The sequence below is a fragment of the Monodelphis domestica genome, chromosome 2, assembly GCF_027887165.1.
Source record: "Monodelphis domestica isolate mMonDom1 chromosome 2, mMonDom1.pri, whole genome shotgun sequence".
Taxonomy (NCBI): Eukaryota; Metazoa; Chordata; class Mammalia; order Didelphimorphia; family Didelphidae; genus Monodelphis; species Monodelphis domestica.
Window position 1 is genome coordinate 190,029,048 of NC_077228.1, and position 23,575 is coordinate 190,052,622.

A 23,575-nucleotide genomic window follows, 5' to 3' on the forward strand; every position below is an offset into this window, starting at 1 on the left:
TTCAGCCCAATGCTGTAGGTTCTCAAGTTCCTTCTGGATCCTGATTCAGCCATCCAGCATGTTTGCTGCAAATATCAGCTACAAATTTAATGAACTTATCATCTATACTTTCTTCAAAGTCATTGATAAAAATGTTAACCAGCACAAATTCCTATAGTACTTCATTAGAGACCTCCTACTATATGAACTCATGTTGATCTTGAAGTCAATTATGTCCCCAAATATTTTTAAAACTGCTATCTATCTGTACCTCTCCCATTTTGTACCTATGACATTGATATTTATAATCAAGTAAGATTTTGTGCTTACATATTGCACTATATCTTAATAGATTCAATTTTATTTGAGATTCTCTGCAGCTATGGTTTTAGACAGTTTCTGCCAGCTTATATCATGCTGGGCTGCAACTGCACTCATGGGATCAGTCTTCCTATGTCATGACTACCTATTCCCTCTATCCAGCATTTCATACACAAACTCTCCCTCCAGGGCAAAGGAAAAAAGAAATAGGGAACTCTAGAAACCCGTGTGCTTGCTCTCAGCTCTTGTCACTTCCTAGGGTCTCACCTATCTATTTCCCTTTGTTAGAACTTCAGAATGTCTTTCTCACCTTCTGACAGAGCAACCTGCCATATTCTTCTCTTTAGCTGAAAAAATCTTTAATCCCCAACAAATTACTCAAGACACACTTGAACATCTACAAAAACACATAATAAGCAAAATAACAAAAATCAATATCCAGTCTATCTAGGACAATTAACCCAACATCATAGGTAAACCTCCCATGGTATTATTGAAACACATATTAACATTATATGGAACAAATACAGCAGAATGCAAGACATCACTTCTCAGGCTGTTTCAAGTAAGAGAGATAAAAAATTTCATACAGAATATTCATGTATATTAATGTTATGATAGATGCCTACTCTTCATAATAAGCATCTAAGAGTAAAGGAATAACAGCAATAATACCTATAGCTAATAGACATATATAGAATCAGTGCATACTTATGGTATTGTCTAAGAAAATAATAACATGCAGAAAAATAGAAAACAGAGATGCACAATAATAATGGACATATTCAACACCAATAAATAATGATAATTAATAACAATAAACAACAACAAAAAATAAAAAACAACAAAATACCAATAAAAGTTACATCCAATGCATATATTGTCATCTAGTGAAATGAGTCACCAGGAAATTTTTCTTCTCCTGCAATATTCTCATCACTGCTTAAATGATTCTAGTTCTTCTCCTTCTCCCTACTGGCCTTTGTTTGCCTAAACCTGAGCTGAGGATGGTATAGATTGGTATAATCACTGTCCTTAGATCCTACCATTATGGATTTGGAACAGCAAGGAACTTCTGAGGTCATCTAGTCCAGAAGTATCAAACTTGTATCCAGAAGCCACAATATTGCAAAACCCCAGCCTGCAAAATAATGCAACCTCTATCTATTTTAAATGTATTTGGGTAAATGTTTAACAAAATAAAGTAAAAAAAAATTAAAATAGATCATATTAATTTGTGGTTTTCTTACTCAAAATGCAGGCAATAGTAATTGTCCTATTTCATTCAGGGGGTCTAGTCCAACCCCTCATTTTGAGGCAAAGGAAGTCCAGACAAGTTAATTGACTTGCCCAAAGTCAATTAATACAAGATAGTAAGTGGACAAGTGAGAAGATAAATCTTGATTCTCTGACTCCAAATCTAATGCTTTTCATATGTACCATCATCTTACAGTCCTAGGATGAATATCATTATTTGCAATCAATGAATGTTTTCCATATACCCTATGGGTTGCCACAGATGAATCTCTAGACAGAAAAGGAACTGCTCTGGCATCAGTCCTACACCTACCCATTCCCAATCTGATCTGAATTCCTCCTTCTGAAACAGTCAGTCAGTTACAGTAGCTTCTACATTTAAATCATTATTTTCTCTACTTTCTGACTTCTTTTCTGAATCAATCTCTCAGCAGCTGGTGGGTAGGCTCTTCTCAGACACTGCTTAGCTGACTTTCCTTCCTTTCTCTCCTACTCACTAGAGTATCCCACTTAACTCTCCAAATGGGCAATATGTAGAAGCTATGAATTGTCTATGTAGAGCACTCATCATGCTCTAGGATTATTTTGCAATAAAGCATTTTGACTAGTCTCTCATTTACTGGTGCAGAGTAGTTTTCCATTAGCCTTCTCTCTTATTTGTGACCTGAACATCAAGGCTTTTCAGGAAGATTCTGTACCTTGCCAAAGTTCATGATAAAATACTCAAGGCAACTTGTTAGCAGTTAGTGCTATCAAAGCTCTTCTAAACTCAAACTATTGCTAGATGATTAGATTCCTTTAGCTGGTCTCTCAGCCACCTTAGATGTTGGTCATGAGCCTTTATATCTTCTCTATTTTCTAAGACCCTAAAAGACAAAATGTTACTCTTGTCCAGACATCAACAAGTGTGGTGTAAAACCTGTTATAGTCCTGGAAGAACTGATTCCATAAATTCACTATAAATTCCACTGAGATTTCTGTTTCAGGTCTTCATGGTCCCAGCATGTTCAACAATATACAATGGAATCATGAGCCTTTTTGGAGATGATGAGATATAGTTCTAGGCTTCTCAATTCCTGTCAAAACTGATGCTTCCTTGAGTAGTTTCCTCTCAAAGTCTCTACTTCAATCAGAATGGATTCTGGTAGGGAATATATAGGAAAATATTTCTCCAACAACATTTTGGTAACTATTGAAGTTTTCTGGTAACAGATTGGGTATACTGAAATTCAATTACCACTAAGACATGACTTGTATTCTTCCTACTACCTTCCTGGGATAAAACATCCCAAACAATCATCTGTTTTAGACATTTGCTAGGATGAGTATCCTCCATATACAAAGAATAAGTTTATAGTACTTTTCATTGAATATGTCTCAATAACTAGTCTCATTGACATCTCTATAGTAACTATTGCTATTTGAGGCCAATAAAAATGAAATTTTTTAATTTATCTTATTTTTTTAAATTTTATTTAGTCAATTTAGAACATCATTCCTTGGTTACAAGAATCATATTCTTTCCCTCCCTCCCCCTCCCACCATACCTATAGTTAACATGCAATTCCACTGGGTATTACATGTGTCCTTGATCAGAACCTATTTCCATGTTGTTGATATTTGCACTAGGATGATCATTTAGGGTCTATATCCCCAATCATATCCCCCTCGACCCATGTAATCAAGCAGTTGTATTTCTTCGATGTTTCTATTCCCACAGTTTTTTCTCTGAATGTGGATAGTGTTGTTTCTCATAGATCCCTCTGGGTTGTTCAGGATCACTAGATTGTCACTAATGGAGAAGGCCATTACATTTGATTGTACCACAGTGTATCAGTCTCTGTGTACAATGTTCTCCTTTCACTCTTCATCAATTCCTGGAGGTCATTCCAGTTCACATAGAATTCCTCCAGTATATTGTTCCTTTGAGCACAATAGTATTCCATCACCAACATATACCACAATTTCTTCAGCCATTCCCCAATTGAGGGACATGCCCTCATTTTCCAATTTTTTTTTTGCCACCACAAAGAGTGCAGGTATAAATATTTTTGTACATGTCTTTTTCCTTATTATCTCTTTGGGGTACAAATCCAGAAGTGCTATGTCTGGATCAAAGAGCAGACAGTCTTTTATCGCCCTTTGGATAGTTCCAAATTGCCCTCCAGAAGGGTTAGATCAATTCACAACTCCACCAGCAATGAATTAATGTCCCAACTCTGCCTCATCTCCTCCAACATTCATTACTTCCCTTTGCTGTCATGTTAGCCAATCTGTTAGGTGTAAGGTGATACCTCAGAGTTGTTTTGATTTGCATTTCTCTGATTATAAGAGATTTAGAACACTTTGTCATGTGCTTATTGACAGTTTTGATTTCTTTAACTGAAAATTGCCTATTCATGTCCCTTGCCCATTTATCAATTGGAGAATGACTTGATTTTTTTTGTACAATTGGTTCAGCTTTATAAATGTGAGTAATTAGACCTTTGTCAGAGGTTTTTGTAATGAAGATTGTTTCCCAATTTGTTGCTTTCCTTCTAATTTTGGATGCATTCATCTTGTTTGTACAAAACCTTTTTAATTTGATGTAATCAAAATTATTGATTTTATATAATGAGATTTTTTTTACCTCTTGCTTGGTTTTTAAGTCTTTACTTTCCCAAAGAACTGACAAGTATACTATTCTGTGTTCGCCTAATGTGCTTATAGTTACCTTCTTTATATTCAGGTAATTCACCCATTCTGAGTTTATCTTGGTGTAGAGTGTGAGATGTTGATCCAAATCTAATCTCTCCTATATTGTCTTCCAATTTTCTCAGAAGTTTGTATCAAGTAGTGGATTTTGGTCCTAAAATCTGGGATCTTTGGGCTTATCATAGACTGTCTTACTGTGGTCACTTACCCCAAGTCTATTCCACTGATCCTCCTTTCTATCTCTTAGCCAGTACCAAATTGTTTTGATGACCACTGTTTTATAGTATAGTTTGTGATCTGGGACCGCAAGTCCTCCTTTGCATTTTTTTTTTCATGATTTCCCTGGATATCCTTGATCTTTTGTTCTTCCAAATGAACTTTGTGATATTTTTTTCTAATTCAGTAAAAAAGTTTTTTGGTAGTTAAATGGGTATGGCACTAAATACGTAAGTTAATTTGGGTAGGATTGTCATTTTTATTATGTTAGCTCGTCCCACCCATGAGCATTAAATATTTTTCCAATTTGGTTTGATTTATCTAGTTCGAATAGAGGATGATTCAGGTTTCCCACTAGTATAGTTTTTCTATCTATTTCATCCTTGAGCTCAACTAGTTTCTCCTTTAGAAATTTGGATGCTATGCCATTTGGTGCATATATGTTGAGTATGGTTATTTCCTCATTGTCTTTATTGCCTTTTATCAGGATGTAATAACCTTCCCTAGCTCTTTTAACTAGATTTATTTTTACTTTGGCTTTGTCAGATATCATGATTGTGACTCCTGCCTTCTTTTTATCAGTTGATGCTCCGTAGATTTGGCTCCATCCTCTTACTTTCACCCTATTAGTATCTACCTTCCTCCTGTGTGTTTCTTGCAGACAGCATATGGTAGGGTTTTGGATTCTAATCCACTCTGCTATTCGCTTGCGTTTTATGGGTGAGTTCATTCCATTCACATTCAGAGTTATGATTACTAGCTGTGTATTTCCCAGCATTTTAATTTCTACTCCTGGTCCTGCCTTTTCTTCTTTCACTATTTCCCTCTACACCAATGTTTGTTTTTAATCAGTCCCCCTAGTTCCCATCCTTATTTTACTTCCCTTTCTACCCTCCCCTTCTTATTCCCCCCTTATATTCCCTGTAGTCTTTATAAAATTACCCACCCACTCTCTCCCTCCCTTATACTGCTTCTCTCCCCCCCCCCCAGGCCATTTGTTACCCTTCTACTCCTCTATAAGGCACAAATCTATTCTCTGCCCCAATGGATTGGATTGTTCTTCCCTCTGGGTCAATTTCAAAGCATGTAAGAGTTGAGTATTTCCTATCTCCAACCTCTTTACACTTCCAGTGTATTGATGTTCTATGCCCTCCTGCCATGAGCTTCTTTGTGGCATATAAATCTACCCCCATTTGTTTCTTTTCCCATTCCTTTTGTATTAACCTCTTTTTTATCTCAAGTTATATATATATATATATATATATATGTGTGTGTGTGTATGTGTGTGTGTGTGTGTGTGTGTGTGTGTATACATGTATATGTATTTATGCATGGATATATCTATGTACCTATTGATGTCTTGTCCTTTCATCCTATACAGTTTGTCACTATTCCCTTTAAGTGTAATTCTTCTAGCTGCCCAGGTGATAACAACAGTTTTTAATAGTTACCAATGACCTCTTTTCTTATAGGGATACATAACATTTTAACTTATTGACTCTCTTTAAAACAGGGTTTTTGTTTGTTTGTTTGTTTGGTTTGGTTTTTCTTTTTTCCCTTTTGTAAAAAAAAATACCTTCTGATGATTCTCTTGAGTTCTATGCTTGAACATCGAATTTTCTGTTCAGGTCTAGTCTTTTCTATGCAAGTTCTTGGAATTCTTCTATTTTTTTTTGAATGACCATACTTTCCCCTGTAAGAATATAGTCAATTTTGCTGGGTAGTTGATTCTTTGTTGTAGACCTGGTTCCCTTGCTTTGCAGAATATCATATTCCACGACTTTCAGTCCTTCAGTAAGGATACAGCCAGATCCTATATAATCCTCACTGTGGTTTCATGGTATCTGAATGACTTCTTCTTAACAGCTTGTAATATCTTTTCTTTGGTCTGATAGTTCTTGAATTTGGCTCTAACATTCCTGGGTGTTGTCAGTTGAGAATTAAGTACAGGAGATGATCTGTGGATTCTTTCAATCTCCACTTTTTCTTTTTGTTCTAGAATATTGGGGCAGTTTTCTTGAATAATTTCCTGTAGTATTGTGTCCAGACTTTTTCTTTTGTCATGGTCCTCTGGTAAACCAATGATACTTAAATTGTCTGTCCTCGAACGATTTTCTAAATCCTCTGTTTTGTGAATGAGATGCTTCATATTTTCCTCAATTTTTTCATCTTTTTGGTTTTGTTTTATAGTGTCCTGTTGCCTTGTGAGGTCACTTAATTCTAGTTGTTGTATTCTGGTTCTTAAAGATTGAGTTTCATCCCTGGTGTTTTGGTCATCCTTCTCTTTCTGGTCTGATTTTCTTTGGAGGTCATCTTTCATCTTTTTTACCTCATCTTTCATCTCCTTTGCCTCATCTTTCATCTTCTTTGCCTCATTTTCCAGCTGGTTGATTTTGGCTTTCAAGACAATATTTTCTTATTTTAGTTCAAGTGCCTCTGTTTCCAGATGACTTATCTTAGTTTTTAAGTTCTTTTCCCAATTGTCTTCAGCCTCTCTTAATTGTGTTTTGAATTGCATTTTGAGTTCTTCCAAAGCCTGTATTGTATTTGCTGGAATTTCTGATGTATCGTTTGCTGATCCCTCCCTCTCCGTTCCTTTCTCTGTATAGAAGCTGCCTATTGTAATTTCTTTCTTCTTTTTATACTGTTTGCTCATATTCATCCCTTCTTTGCTCCCTGTATTTGTCTGTGCTCTTACTCCTCTCATTTTTTTGGTTTTGGGGGCTTCTGTCAGTCTCCCCTCTTGGAGCTTTGACAGAAGATCTCTCAGTGCAGTCTCTGGGGGAGGGTTGTTGGGGTTTGAGCTTCCCTGTCCTCTGGAGGCTTTTTATTGGATTAAAGTCCAACAGCCAATGAGGGAGGAGTATGGGGCCTGGGCTTCCCTGAGTTCTGAAGACTTTTGATAGGATTAAATTCATCTGAGTTGGGGTGTGTGCTCTGAGGCCAAAACCTCCTGGAAGACTGGAGCAAATATAGAGGATATCCACAGCTCTGGCCAGGCTGCCAGCTCTATGCTCCCTCTCTAGCTCCTTCCCTGCCTTCTGAGTTGGAGACTCTGAACTTATCACAGACCTTGTTGCAATGTACGCCCTCCAGACCAGCACCTTTGCCCTCCCAGAAGTTCCCACTGCTGCTGGGGCCTGGGAGTCTCAGTGCTCTCGGTGGGCAGGGGGAGGGGTCCTGGGACCTTCCTTCTACCTTCCCCTTAAACCCGATTGTTTTCGGATTCTAGCTTTGGGGAGAGGGGCATACATTTTGAATTGAGCCCAGCAGGAGAGTTTCTTGGATCTGTATTGTTTTTAGGTTTGATTTTCAGTCCCCTTGGAGCATTCGGTATGTGATTGGTAAGGAAGGGTATTCAGAGGTCTGAACTTCTGCTCCTTCTAGGCTGCCATCTTAACTCCCTGAAGGACTTCTTAGCAGCTTGTAATATTTTTAACTTGGTCTGATAGTTCTTGAATTTGGTTATAACATTCCTGGGTGTTGTCAGTGGGGGATTAAGTACAGGAGGTGATCTGTGGATTCTTTCAATCTCCACTTTTCTGCCTTGTTCTAGATTGTCAGGGCAGTTTTCTTGGATAATTTCCTGTAGGATGACATCCAGGATTTTTCTTCTGTCATGGTCTTCCAGTATACCAATGATTCTTAAGTTGTCTCTCCTGGAATGATTTTCTAAATCTTTTTTGTGAATTAGATGTTTCTTATTTTGCTTAATTTTTTCATGCTTTTGATTTTGTTTTATAGTTTTCTGCTGCCTTGTGAAGTTGTTCTCTCATAATTGTTGTATTCTGGTTTTTAAAGACTGAATTTCATCCCTGGATTTTTGCTTATCCTTCTCCTTCTGACCTTTCATCTCCTTTTCCTCATTTTCAAGCTGATTAATTTTGGCTTTCAGGGAGCTATTTTCTGTTTCCAGATGACTTATCTTGCTTTTTTTAAGTTCTTTTCCCAGTTCCCTTCAGACCCTCTATTGTATTTTGAGTTCTTCCAAAGTCTGCGTCCAATTCACTGGAGTTTCTGTGTTTTTGCTTGGTGTTCCTTGATTCTCTTCTGTTACATTTGCTCTTTGTTCATTGCCTGGATAGAAGCTGTTGATTGTAATTTCTTTTTTCTTTTTCTTTTGTTTGCTCATATTTACACCCTTCTTTCCCCCCTGTAGTTGCCTGCACTCTTCCTCCTCTCATTATGTGTTGGATCTGTGGGTTTGTGCTTTTCTGTCAATCTTCACACTTGGAACTTAGCAAGGATCTCAGAGCAGTTTTGGGGGCAGGCATATTGGAGCGTGAGCTTCCCTGCCCTCTGAGGCCTTGATAAGATTAAGCCCAGTAGAGTTGAACTTGCAGACCTGGATGTGCCTAGAGGCCAAAACCACAGGAAGGTGGAGGCAATATGTTGTGTTTACACTGCTCTGTGCTTCTTCTTCAATTGCTTCCCCAACACCTGTGTTCAGAGCCCTGAGTCTGGCACAGCTTTGCCTGCAAGGTACTCCCTCCAGACTAGCTTTCTTGCCTGAGATTCCAGCCTCTGCTGGAGGCTTAGCACTGAAGGGTCCTGAGACATTCCTTCTTCCTTCCCCTTAAACTTGAGTGTTCTAGAATTCAGGCTTTTGGGGGGTGTACCTTTTAAGTTGAGTCCAGCAGGAGCATTCCTTCACTCTGTCCTGTTGTTAGGTTTGGTTTTCAGTCCCCTAAGAGCATTTGGTTATTAATTGGTAAGGAAGGGTTTTCAGAGGTCTGAACTTTCAACTGCCTCTACGCTGCCATCTTGACTCTGCCTCTAAAAATGAATTTTTACTAGCTTAGGGTTTTCTTTCTGTTCAGGAACTTCATGGCCATAGAGTGCCATGCTTTGGGTAACACTAGCTTCTACCTAGTACCATGTGTGAAATCAGCAATATAGTATTGCATTGTATAGCTTCCATTTCTAATTTTTCCCCAAAGGTAAAGATTCCTATATGGGTAATAAAGTTAATGCTGGTACATATGTGATGCATTTGACCAAATCTTTAAAAATGTGTTCATATTGTTTATATCATGATCTCCATGTAATTTCAGGATAATTTGTTTTGTCTTTTTGTTTCTAGTTCTTTTTATTTGTATATGTATGAGATTGATCAAGTAGTGGTTTTGCAATGATGGCATAATTATCTATAAATTTAAGTTTACAGTCACCAGGTCCTAGAAGAGTTCCTAACTCTTAGAGGTTCTTTGGACATAGCCAGTGGAAGAGTTCTTCCTTTAAGTAAACCTTTCTGGAATAGTATTATTCCTAGAAACTTAACAAGACCCCTGCAAAACACACTTATAAGCTGATGGCTTCTGACTAATATTCTCTAATTAATTTGGCACTCCCATCAATCATTTCTCATGGTCCTCAGGGTCTTTTAAAAAACAATGAGGACATCTATATACACCAACACTTTAAGAAGTTCTTATCTCCAGCTACTTTTTCTATTAGCTATGGGAGTAGCAAATGCCTCAAAGAAATCTTGAAGAATAAACTAAAACTTGTAAAATTCATTCTGAAAATATTAAAACTATCTTCTTTTTTCTGTCATAATATTAGTTTAATGTGAATTTAATAATCATAAGTGAACACAGGCTTCTCAACATAGATGGTTATGAAATCATGAATTTCTTTTACATACAGGTTGGCTTCTAAAGCATATATAAAATTCATCACTATTATAATAAAAATTCCACTTTGTAATAGAACTTTTTTATTCAGTTTATTTTTTGTGTCCTTTATTTTTTTCTTTCTTTCTTTGATGTTTCTTTTCTTTCTTCCTATCATTTCCCACTATTTCTACCCCTTCCCTAACACTAGAAGTCTTGCCTTATCACATATAAGTATAACTAAGCAAAACAAATTAGGACATGGCATTAATCTATGTCTAGAAATGTTTATCCCTTTTTGGACTTCAGTATGTCATATTTTTACTAGTAAGATGTGGGGTGCAGGTGTCATCATCAGTCATCTAACTTCATACCTGGTCACTACATTCATATAAGACTGAAGTTTTTAAAAGTTGTTTTCCTTTAAATTATTCTTGTTACTCATTTCATTTTTAACATCTCATGCTGGTCTGAATTCTTTATATTCATTCTTTCTCATGTAATAATATTCCAGTGTATATATCTGATGTTTTGTTTAGCCACTATTTCATAATTTTTTATACTCCTGGTTTCTTAATATTAAAAATTCTTCTTGTATTTCTGTCTATTATTTTACAATACATTTAGAATTTGACCTTCTATTTTGTCCAAATCTCAGTTAAAATTGTATTTAACAACTCCTTTTTGCAAAATCAGTGATTGTCATACATTATCATATAATAATTAAGCTATAAATCAACATGCAATGTAATGAGTATATCCTGCTTTTCGAGTTATACAGCTAAAGACACTGTTAACTGATCAAGTGATAATTAGCATTGTGATAATTAAAATAGTGGGAGAAATAAATTGTTACAGATAAAGAGTGGTTGGCTTAAATTGTGACCGCAGAAATATGGTTTTAAGACAGTCTTGTTTTAAATCAAAATATAACGTGGTCGCCAGGGAAAAATTCCCAAATATGAAATATACCCAAGTCAACTGAGTTTTATAGAGATTTTAATTAATACAAATAAGGAATTAAAGAAAGAGAGAGAGAGAAAGGGAATAATGAGAAAAAAGGCTAGGCCAGCTTAGGCCAGCCTTAAGAGAAAGAGATCAGTCAGTCTTCAATCCACACACCACAAGATTTGTCCCAAGCAAAATTCTAGTGTTCAGAGAGACACCAGCTGCCTCCTCCAATTCAGCTTTTCCCAGCTGACTGTCCCGAGAGAGAGTCTCCTCAGAGGGAGTTCCAGGGAGAGTCCCTTGCTCTCAGCTTCTGATCTCCTTTTAAAGGGAATTTTCTCCTATGTCTCCTCCCCTAAGTTCTCACATCTACCAATTTCAGTAGACTTTTTCCAAAGGACAGACCATTCTTAATTCACACTTAAGTAGGCTTTAACTTTTGATTAAGTTCACACCTGAAAAAACCTCTGAGTAAGTTCTCACCTCTTTGCTCCTTGTAAACAAGTTGCCTGACCTTTATAGGTACTTGGCACCCTTTTGTATTAGATCTAAAAATAGGCACAGCTTAAGAACTTTTGCCTTACTGTAAGTATGGGTTTAAGTATTTTTCATTGTTCAACAAGGAGTTTCTTCCCCTAAAGTATGCTTAAGTAGGGGTGGAGTAGAGGTCTCACATTCCTGATCTAAGTCCCTTCATTGTTTAAAATGGGGAATGGTCTTAACCAAACCTTATGAAGTAGGGTCTGAGAATTTTTAAGGTTCACAGCATATGAAAAGGCAGTCAATATCTATGAAGTCAATGAAACATGCAAATAAGCATCAACCTCATCAATGACCCTAAATAATAAATTAATATCTAATAGCATTCATCAGCAAAATATCTTTCTAATTTCTGTTAAATAAGAATGATGACTGGCCAATCATGAGAGGACAAAATTCCTTGGAGGAGAAAACAAAATGAAAATTTAAAATTAAAAGATGCATTAAAATCTGGCTTTGAAACAGATTATTCCAGTGAGGAAACAAGAAAATACTTTCCAAATTAAAATATAAATACAATAAAAGAAAGAAAGTACTAAAAATGATATTGAACTCAAAACTCAAAAACATAAAAAAATCTAGTTCAATGATTAAAATTTTTAATTGTGACTTCTTTGTGTAACTTAGATTTATACAAAAAAGAGAAAACTATAAAACTAAAATATCTCACAAGATACCCTACCTGCTGAAAATGAAAACAGCATATGGTGCTTGGAACACTAATGTGGTACCAGAAGCCCACATCGTTCTCTTTAAGACCCCTGAAAGACAGTATGTCACTATATCAATTATCTGGAGAGGCGTCACTACAGTTGAATTGCCCACCAAATATTATTTCATCTACAATGCAATTGGTTCTATCAAAACTGCCCTGGCAACTGTGTAGAATATCCTTGCTAAAATAAACAAAATTATAGTATGCACACTAATCATTGGAGGATATTTAGATTATAAATGCATTACTACTCCTCCAAAAAGTTGAGCACCACTGCTGTCCCTTCCCTGTCTCCAGCAGAAGCTCTTTCAAGGACAAAAGAAGACAAAAATAAAAACTCTGAAATCTTCTGTGATTGCACTCAAGTCTCACCACTTTCAATCTCCATCTATCTGCCTCTGTTGGAGCTTCTGGGAACCTCCTCATTACTGTTTGTTTAAGAGGGATTCAATTTGCTTGCTTGGTTTCAAAGGATAAGACTAGTATCCAAACTGGAAGGTATAGAAAGATTTTTGCTCAACAAAAGAGTGGATTTGCTAACAATTAGAGATATTGCTAAAAGTTATAGGCTTGACCTACCTATTATTTGAAGTCTTTGAAATTATATCACTTAGTAGGAGTGCTATAAAGGGATTCATGTTTCAGGAAGAGACATTCCTAGATGAGTCCTAAGATTCTCTGATGAAATGACTTACTCATTCTTAGTCCTTTCTATTAGAATATGCTGCCTCCTTATTTCTAAATCGGGTTATTTATATAGCTATGCTTATTTTTAGTAAATTTTTATTGATGTCTTTGTTTTTTATACAATCATTTTTCCAGCATTTTCTCTACTTTACCAGAGTACCATCTCATATATCAAGTAGTATTTTTAAAAATAAGAGAAAAAGAAGGGAAAATCTAATCGATACTTTGAAAAAATCTGAAAATATGTGCAAGGTGAAATACCTGTACATCTCTTGCTTCAGTGAATTTCATAGATTGGGATTGTTCTTTTAAAGTTCTTCATTCAAGTCATGCTTTATCTTTATAATTTTGCTATGGTCTCTTTTATTTATTTTTTATGATTGTCCTTTCCATTTGCCTTGTTTTAGCTTTCTTAGATCTACTTACTTCATTCTGCTTCAGTTTATTTAGATTTCTCTATTCTTCTATGTATTCATCAGATTCATCATTTCTTACAGTACAATTACTCATTACATTCATGTATACTCAAATTTCTTTAGCTATTTCCCAATCAATGGGCATCTACTTTGTTTCTAATTACTTTTGCTATCACAAAAGTGCTATTGTAAATATTTTGGTGTATATAGGGAATTTCATATTACTAATGCTTTCCATGGGGTATAAGTTCAGGAATGAGCTCTCTGGTTCAGAGGATTGGGACATTTTAGTCACTTTATCTGCATAATTCCAAATTTCTTTCCAAAATAATTATATCATTTAACAGTTCTGCCAACAATGTATTAATATGTGTATTGTCCCACAACTTCTGCAACATTAGTTATTGCAAATTTTCCTAATATTTTTCAATTTTCTGGGTGTAAAATGAAATGGCAAACTTATTTTGGTTTGATTTCTTTTATTATTAGTGACTTGGAGCATTCTATTATGGTGTTTTGAATATTCTATAATTATTTTGAGAACTGTTTATTCTTATATTTTGACCATTTGTCTATTGGAAAATGGCTATATACAAATGTATATGTATATGTGCATCTTGGAGAAAACATATCCATTATATTGGATATCAAACCTTTAGAAGAGAAATTTGATACAAAGATTTTTTTCCCTCCCATTCAACCACTTCCTTTCTTAGGTACATTAATTCTGCCTGTGCAGAAGTTTTTCAATTTCATGTGCTTGAAGTTGTTTATTTTATCTTTTGTAATGTCCTTTATATCTTGGTTTGTTAAGAATATATCTTCTACCTACAACTGTGAGTACACGATCTGCTTCTCTTTTAATTTTTAACATTTAATATTAATTCTATATATTCATTTAGAAAGTATTGGGGAATACTATATAAGGAAGTAGATTGATATTTCCCAAACTATTTTCCAGTTTTCTCAGCAATTAAAAAAATCAAATAAAGAGGTTTTTCCTAGGTGATTTTTGTTTTCCACTTTTCAAACACTGAGTTATTAAGTTCCATTGTTTCTGATTCTCCCTTATCTACTCTGCTCAGTTGGTCTTTCTAGTTATTAACCAATGCCAGATGATTTTGATGATTGTTGCTTTTTTATATAATCTGAGGTCTGGAAATGGTATGAATTTCTACTTTTATCATTTACCTCTACCTTAATGTTTACTATATTTATAGTTTTAATGTATGGATTACCAAAGTTTATTCAATGAGAGGCAGATACAAAATATAAATCATTAATCATTTTCTACAGTAATTAATGCCTTTTTTTCTACTTCAAGAAAGTGCCTATTAGTATGGAGGCCATTGCCTTCTCTGCTGCCACCATGCCTTGACAGACAATTTTATAAGTTTATTTAGCCAAATAAAAACCATTTCTAGAGAAAACCCCTCTAGCAAGCCTTTATAAACTTAGAAAGACTGATCTTTTATAGTGAATATCTCAAAGAGGCCATGTCCAAAGCTTTCACAGTTCAGTAACTCTCATAATAATGGATCAGAGACTCTGGAATCTTAGATCTCATTTAGTAAAAACTCATCATATGGCAGGGAGGTTTAGAAAGGTTAAGAAATTGTTCCAAAGTCACAAAGTGACTATTAGCTTCAGGACTAGGACTCAAAGCCAGATCTTCTGATTATTCTTCTGTCATAGCTTTTACTAAACTACAGTCATATTCATGCTACAGCAAGATGGCAGAATAGGTTTTCAGTGGAATCCCATTAGATCAGTTTAAAAATTATAAGCCATATCACAGTTGTTTTATATAAATCTCATTGTGGAGAGGATTTTTCTTTTACAGAACAACATAGTATATATATATACATATATGTATATATATGTATATATATATATATTTCTTTCCAAACAGCATAATAGAAATAGTAGAGAACTACCCTTGTCACGTTGGGGATAGCTCAACGAAACTATGAGCAAGACATGTCCAAGATGGACAGGTCATAGTGGAGAATTCTGACAAAGGGTGATCCATTGAAGAAGGAAATAGCAAATTGCTTTTGTGTCTTTGACTAGAAAACCTCATGGACAGTATTAACATGATAAAAGATATGACTGACACCTAAATAAAAATCTTCCAGATCAGAAGGTGTCTAATACAATGCTAGAGAAGAGTAAAGAACATCTACAAATAGCTCCAGAAAGAATGAAAAACCTGGGGTAAAGCTGAAAGGAAGCTTAGCTCAAGATATGTTTAGGGACAAAAGAGAAGCCCAATCTATATTGCATAGGAACCTGAAAGGCAAAGGTTTTAGTGAACTTAAATAGATTGGAGTGAGTAAATTTAACTCAGGTGATCATTTACATATACTACTGTGGGCAACAATTCCTTAGAAGATATAAAGTAACCCTTATAGTCAGTCATAAAAGTGTGAAAAAAGCAATACTAGAATATAATCTCAAAAATAAGAGAATAATAACTGTTTAAATCCAAAGCAAACCATTAAATATCACAGTAATACAAACCTATGCCCCAACCACTGATGCCAAAGAAGTAGAAGTCAATCAGTTCTATGAAGACCTACTACATCTTCTAGGAATAACAGCCCAAAAATTTTCACAAGGGATTAGAATACTAAAGTAGGAAATAAAAAGATAATTGGAATAACAGGCAACGTTGGCCTTGGGGTACAAAATGAAGCAGAGCAGAGACTAATAGAGTTTTCTCAAGATAAGTTACTGGACAAAGTAAACGCTCTTTTTTGATAACTCAAAAGGAGAGTACACATATGTGGATATCATCAAGTGGCCAATATAGAAATCAGATTGATTATATACTTTGCAGCCAAATGTAAAGAAGCTCAATGCTATCAGTTCAAACAAGAGCTGTATCTGCCTGTGGCTTAGGTAATGAGATTCTAGTTGTAAAATTCAGACTTAAATTTTTAAAAGCAGGAAAAATCATCAGATTGTATGAATATGACCTAATTAACATCCCTTGTGAATATAAAGTGAAAGTGATGAATATATTTGAAGGATTAGATCTGGTAGATAGAATTCCTGAAGAATTATGGACAGAGGTTTGCAATATTGTATAGGAGGCAGCAATAAAAAACAATCGAAGAAAAAGAAGACCAAGACAGGAAAGTGGTTGTTAAGGTCTTGCAAAAACCTTAGGAAAGAAGGAAAGGGAAAAGGAAAGGAGAAAGGGAAAGCTATGCCTAACTATACACAGAATCAGAGAATAGGAAGGAGAGACAGGAAAGTTTTCTCAAATAAGCAACACAAAGAAAAAGAATATAATAAAATGGGAAAATAAGAGATTTCTTCAGGAAAATTGGAGCTATCATGTTTCAAGCAAAAATAGGCATGATGAATAGGCAAAAATGGTACAGATTCAACAGAAGTAGAAGAGATGGTAAGACACCAGGACAGTGTGGTTATTGATCTAGAGCCATACATCCTACAAAATGAAGTCAAGTGGACCTTAGGAAGCCCTGCTAACAATAAGGTTAGGAGAAGTTACAGAATTCTAACTAAGCTATTTAAAATTTTAAAAGTTAATACTGCTAAAATCTGTACTCAATATGCCAGCAAATATGAAAACTCAACAATGGCCATAGAATTGGAAAAGATTACTTTCTGTCCCAATCCTATAAAAGGACAACACCAAAAATGTTCAAATTACGAAACTATTACACTTATTTCACATACCAGCAAGATTATGCTTACTCTTCTGCAAACTAGGCCCCAAGAATATATGAACTAAGAATCACCAGAGGAGTGGGCTGGGTTTCAAAGAGGCAGAGGAACTAGGGACCAAATTGGCAATATTCCTTGGATTATTGAGAAAGCCAGAGATTTCCAAAAATCACATACATATACGCACAAAAATATCTACTTCTACTTCATTGACTATACTAAAGCCTTTGTGGATCACTATAAAAATGTGGCAAGTCCTCAAGGAGAGAGGAGTACAAAATCATGTTACTTGTCTTCTAAGGAACATGTATATAGATCAAGCAATAACAGTTAAAACTAGACATGAAACAACTGAGTGGTCTAAAATTGGAAAAGCAATGTGATAGAGCTGTATTTATTTTTTATTTATATTAAATTTGTTTAACTTATATGTAGAGTACATCACACCAAATGCCAGGGTGGATGAATAAAAAAAAAAACAACAGAATTAATGTTTCTGGAAGAAATATCAACTATCTCAGATATGTAGATAATAACAATAGGGTGGCAGAAACTGAAGAAGAATTTAAAAGCCTCTTGATAAGAGTGAAAGAGGAGAGCATATAGGATGGCTTGAAGCTTAAGATGAATAAAATGAGGATCATGATCATTGGTCCCATCACTTCTGACAAATAGAGGGAGAAGAAATGGAAGCAATGTTAGATTTTATATTCTTGGACTCAAAGATCATTGCAGATGGAAAATATGGCCATGAAATTAGACACTTACTCTTTGGAAGGAAAGCAATGACAAATTTGGGCAGCATACTAAAAAGCAGAGACATCAGCTTACCAATAAAGGTCCATATAGTCAAAGCCATGCTTTTTCCCGTAGTGACATATGGTTATTAAAGTTGGACTATAAGGAAACCTGAGCATAGCTGAGTCAATGCTTTTGAGTTGTGCTGGAAAAGACTTTTAAGAGTTCTTTAGATTACAAGGAGATCAAATCAGTCAATATTTAAAGAAATTAATTCAGAATATTCTTTGGAAGGACAGATATGGAAGCTAAAGTTTAAATACTATGGCCATATAATGAGAAGACAGAATGTTGGAAAAGACCCTAATGCTGGGAAAGATTGAAAGCAAAAAGGAGGAGGGAATAGCAGATGGATAGATGGAAACAATAAACATGATCTTGGACAGACTTCAAGGAATAGTGGAGAAAAGAAAGGCCTAGCATGCAGTTGTCCATGAGGTCACACAAAGTCAGATATAAGGGATGACCAAACAACATCACAAGGCCTATATACAAATTGTAGTCCCAATCTACTAACTAACCTTTCTCAGGTTAGTTCACCTCTTTAAGCCTCATGTTCTTTATCCACAAAATAGAACTGTGGAAATTTGCAACCTCAGGATGCTCAGTGGAGATAATGTATATGAAGAGGCTTTGGAAGGGACCTTGGTAGCCATCTCAAGAGAGATTATAATGGTGGAAGTAGCAATAAATTGGAAAAAAAGGATGGTTGAAATCAAGAGGACATAAAAGAGAGTTGAACATGGTCATGTGAAAGACTGTATCTTTATCAGAGACAATCAAAAGAAGGAAGAAGGAAGGAGTGATATTGAGGACGATTGTGATATAATAGAGGAGAGAAAGGTAAACTTAGTCCTTGATTTTCTCATTAAAGAATGAGACAACATTATATGCTCAGAGGGTGCAGCACAGGTAGTTTGAGAATATAAAACATCGAACAGATAAATCCAAATCTCTTAGCACTAAGTTTATCATTTCTTCCTCACCATTTATTGTAAAACTAGTTAAAATAAATGAACCTCTTTGGGTTCTGTAATGAACTACATGGTATAAAATAGTGAGCAGTCACTGGACTATCTGTGGGGTTATTTCACCTCTTTGGGCTCTCTCTGTTTCAAGTTTCCTCTCTTGTAAAATAAAAGTGTTGGACTCGATAATCTCCAAAGTCTCCTAGCCCTTAGATTTCCTGTGTTTGTTTTGATACTCACATGGCAACAATGATATTAGAACATAAAACTGAAATATGTTCTCTTTACTGTCCAGAGAAGGGTTCTTGCTGTGTATGCCCTTTAATCTGCCACTGATGGCCACTTTCATTGCCAGCACATTTCCCCCATGTGCTGGTGATGCATCTTCTAAAAAGATTACAATCTAGGGGCCAAGCAGAAACAGAACAGCTTGTACAAGTTAATGCTCCATCCTGTTAGTCTGTTTGTTTTGAGAAATTCCCTGTTAAATCATCAATGATTCTAAATCAAATGCAAATACATAAAGACAATGATTGTTGATCTGGAAGAGAGTCATTTGAACCATAAGGAGACCTTCTGAAAGCCTGAGATTTCTATATGATCTCTTTTAAATGCTCAATTTTTTTTGTCTTTTTGCTCTTTTGGTTTCCTTTCATTAATCCAATTACTTTTAGAATGCTTTCTGATGATACCTATATATATTTTTTAAACATTATTTTATTTGGTCATTTCCAAACACTATTCATTGGAAACAAAGATCATTTTCTTTTCCTGCCCCCCCTCCACTCCCACCACCTCTCCCATAGCTGATGCATGATTCCACTGGGTATCACATGTGTTCTTGATTCGAACCCATTTCCGTGTTGTTGGTATTTGCATTAGAGTGTTTATTTAGAGTCTCTCCTCAGTCATATCCCCTCCGCCCCTGTAGTCAAGCAGTTGCTTTTCTTTGGTGTTTTTACTCCCACAGTTTATCCTCTGCTTGTGGATAGTGTTTTTTAGATCCATGCATATTGTTCAGGGACATTGCATTGACACTAATGGAGAAGTCCATTACGTTCGATTGTACCACAGTGTATCAGTCTCTGTGTATAATGATTTCCTGGTTCTGCTCCTTTCATTCTGCATCACTTCCTGGAGGTTGTTCCAGACTCCATGGAATTCCTCCACTTTATTATTCCTTTGAGCACAATAGTATTCCATCACCAACAGATACCACAATTTGTTCAGACATTCCCCAATTGAAGGGCATCCCTTCATTTTCCAATTTTTGGCCACCACAAAGAATGCAGCTATGAATATTCTTGTACAAGTCTTTTTCCTTATTATCTCTTTGGGGTACAAATCCAGAAGTGCTATGGCTGGATCAAAGGGAAGACAGTCTTTTATCGCCCTTTGGGCATAGTTCCAAATTACCCTCCAGAATGGTTGGATCAATTCACAACTCCACCAGCAATGAATTAGTATATCTACTTTGCCGCATCCCCTCCAGCATTCATTACTTTCCTTTGCTGTCATGTTAGCCAATCTGCTAGGTGTGAGGTGATACCTCAGAGTTGTTTTGATTTGCATCTCTCTGATTATAAGAGATGTAGAACACTTTTTCATGTGCTTATTAATAGTTTTGATTTCTTTGGCTGAGAACTGCCTGTTCATGTCCCTTGCCCATTTATCAATTGGAGAATGGCTTGATTTTTTGGACAATTGATTTAGATCTTTGTAAATTTGAGTAATTATACCTTTGTCAGAGGTTTTTATGAAGATTGTTTCCCAATTTGTTGCTTCCCTTCTGATTTTAGTTACAATGGTTTTGTTTGTACAAAATCTTTTTAATTTGATGTATTCCAAATTATTTATTTTGCATTTTGTGCTTTTTTCTAAGTCTTGCTTGGTTTTAAAATCTTTCCCTTCCAAAAGGTCGATACCTATATTTTTAAACAAATTTTAATCATATTTTTCACACCTGTGATTTCATTAATGTAGAGAGTCACCTCTACTAATGCAAAGTGATTACTTCTCTATAATTTATAGCCTTACATCAACCTATCAGTAAGCATTAATTTATCATGTACAATGTATCATGTTCTTTGCTTAATTCTGGGGTTACAAAAACAAAAATGAAAAAGTCTGCCCTCAGGGAACTTACATTCTCTAAGGGGAAATTGACTGTAAACATTTAAGTAGATACAAAATATATATCAAGTTAATAAAAAAAAGGTAATTTTTAAAAGACAGGAGCAGAACTAACCTCTTTCAAAGCAGTGAAACTTTAAGCAGTATTGGAGATGTGGAATAATGCATAGCAAGCCAATCTTAGAGTCAAGAAAACTCAGGTTTAACTTCTGGCTCTGTCACACATTTTTTTTTCTTATTTGATATAATGTTTTGTTTTTTCCTAATTATAAATTTTAACATTTGTTTTCCAAAATTTTGAGTTTCAAATTCTCTTTCTCCTTTTTCTCCCTACTCCATGAGATGGCAAGCAATTTGTTATACATGTGTGATAATGCAAAGTTTGCCTCTACATGAGTCATGCTGTGGAAGTAGATTCATATAAGCAACCAAAACACACATTAAAAAGTAAAGTGAAAAATAGTATGCTTTAATCTGAATTCAGACTCCATCAGTCCTTTCTCTAGAGGTAGATGGTATTTTTCATGATGAGTCTTTTCGGAGTGTCTTGGATCATTGCATTACTGAGAATAGCTAAGTCTTTCAAAGTTGATCATCATCTAATATTGCTGTTACTGTACAATGTTCTCTTGATTGTACTCAATTCACTTTGTAGTAGTTCATAGAAATTCTCTTAGGTTTCTCTGAAACCATCTTTCTCATCATTTCTAATAGCATAATAGTATTCTATTACTATCATATTTCACAATGTCTGCAGCTATTCCCCAATGAATGACATCCCCTCAATTTCCATTCTTTGACACCACAAAAAGAGCTGCTATAAATATTTTTTTACAGATATGTCCTTCCCACACTTATACCTTTTTTCTCTTTGGGATATAGAAATAGTAGTAATATTACTGTATCAAAAGGTGTGCCCAGTTTTAGAGCCCTGTCAGCATAGCTCCAAATTGCTCTCCAGAATAGTTGGGTCAGTTCACAACTTCACCAAGAATGCATTAATTTCTTACAGATTTTTTTGAGTGATTCTGAACAAGTCACAAATTCTCAGTGACTTAGACCAATGATGTCAAGCTCAAATAGAATCAGGGGACTACTAATCAGTACATAAGGACCTTTGCAGCCACATATTTGCTTAATTTTAAAATGTACTATTATCTATGTTTTATTATATTTTTATTTATTTTGTTTAATATTTCCCAATTGTATTTTAATTTATTTCAGGCACATGCAAGAGTGTTGTGGCCCCTTCTGCTTTAGACAATTCTTTAAGGTTCTAGGTAGAAGAGAAGTTGCTTGTCTACATTCATGTAGAAAGGTTCCTTAACCAAATGAAAATAAAGAAGCCTAACAAAAAAAAAGCTTTAAGCAGAGCTCACCAACAATAGCCCAGTCCTGGTTTTTGAAGGGAACAAAATCAAACATTCTTGTAGTAGAATAAGGCATCCTAAATTACACTCCATAAAATGCCTTAATTTCCTTTAAGTCCAGCCTACAGCTAAGATATTTTGTAATTGGTGAGACATTTAGTAGGCACCACTCTGTTTGATTGATTCTAGGGCTTGATCTGGTCCTTGACAAGTCATGTTAAGGAAAAGTTTAGTGAAACTCCTTATATCTGATCACTTATAAATAGACTGTGTTCTGATTATCTGATTGCCTTGCACACAACCATTTGCAATCATCTTACATAATCCACTTTGGAATAGATGCAATTGCTCAAAAAGCAATTGAGGAACACTGAAGAGAGATTAGAGTGTTTTACCACATTTAGGAGACAATAGAGGCTTCTTTGGTTAGTTATGTTGATCAGAATGGCCCAGGTCCCTCCTCTTCTATTTACTATTCATGGTACAGTAGAAAGTACATTCAATTTGAAGCTCAGGGACTTAGGTTTGAATTTTGAATCACATCCTTGCCATTTGCTAGGCACGTGAGCTTAGGCAAGCATTTTATTTTTATGACAATCAATTTCTTTATATATGAAATGAAGTTGGACTAGATAATGTCTGAGGTTCTTTCCTTCCAGCTCGAAGCCTATGATCCAGTTGCCCTGGACTGCTGCATATTACTGGGAAATTATATTCTATCTCTTGCCTTTATGCTTTTGCAGAAGTAGTTAGTTCCACAAGTTGGGAATGAACTTCCTCCTCCCTCTACCACATGACATCTTTAGCTCAATTGAAATCCCAACTCAGGCTACCTAAGGGCTTTCTTAGTCTGCCCAGTTGGTAGTCTGTCTGTTTGTCTCTCACTTCTTTTGTGTTTACTTAGCACATTACATCTTTTTGATAAAATGTAAGCTTTTAGAAGACAGAGATTATTCTATTTTTGTCTGTTATGGTGAGCAACTAGCATAAAACCTATAGCACAGAGCAACATTTCCTAAATATTTATAGTGTTGTGTGGTTTTGTTTTTGTTTTTGTGTTAAACCCATACCTTCTGTCTTAATATTAGTTTTGAGACAGAAGAACAGTATAGGCTAGGTAACTTGAGGTAAGTGACTTGTCTAGGATCACACAGCTAGGAAGTGTCTAAAGCCAGATTTGAACCTAGGTCCTTCTGACTCCAAGTCTGGCACTCTATTC

At 35.4% G+C, this 23,575-nt stretch overlaps 1 protein-coding gene across 3 annotated transcripts in view; it reads left to right on the top strand.

Annotated features, from left to right (window-relative positions):
• Positions 1 to 23,575, top strand: part of CA10 (carbonic anhydrase 10) — a 732,369-nt gene that overhangs the window by 102,285 nt on the left and 606,509 nt on the right. The gene's annotated exons all lie outside the window — the stretch shown is intronic.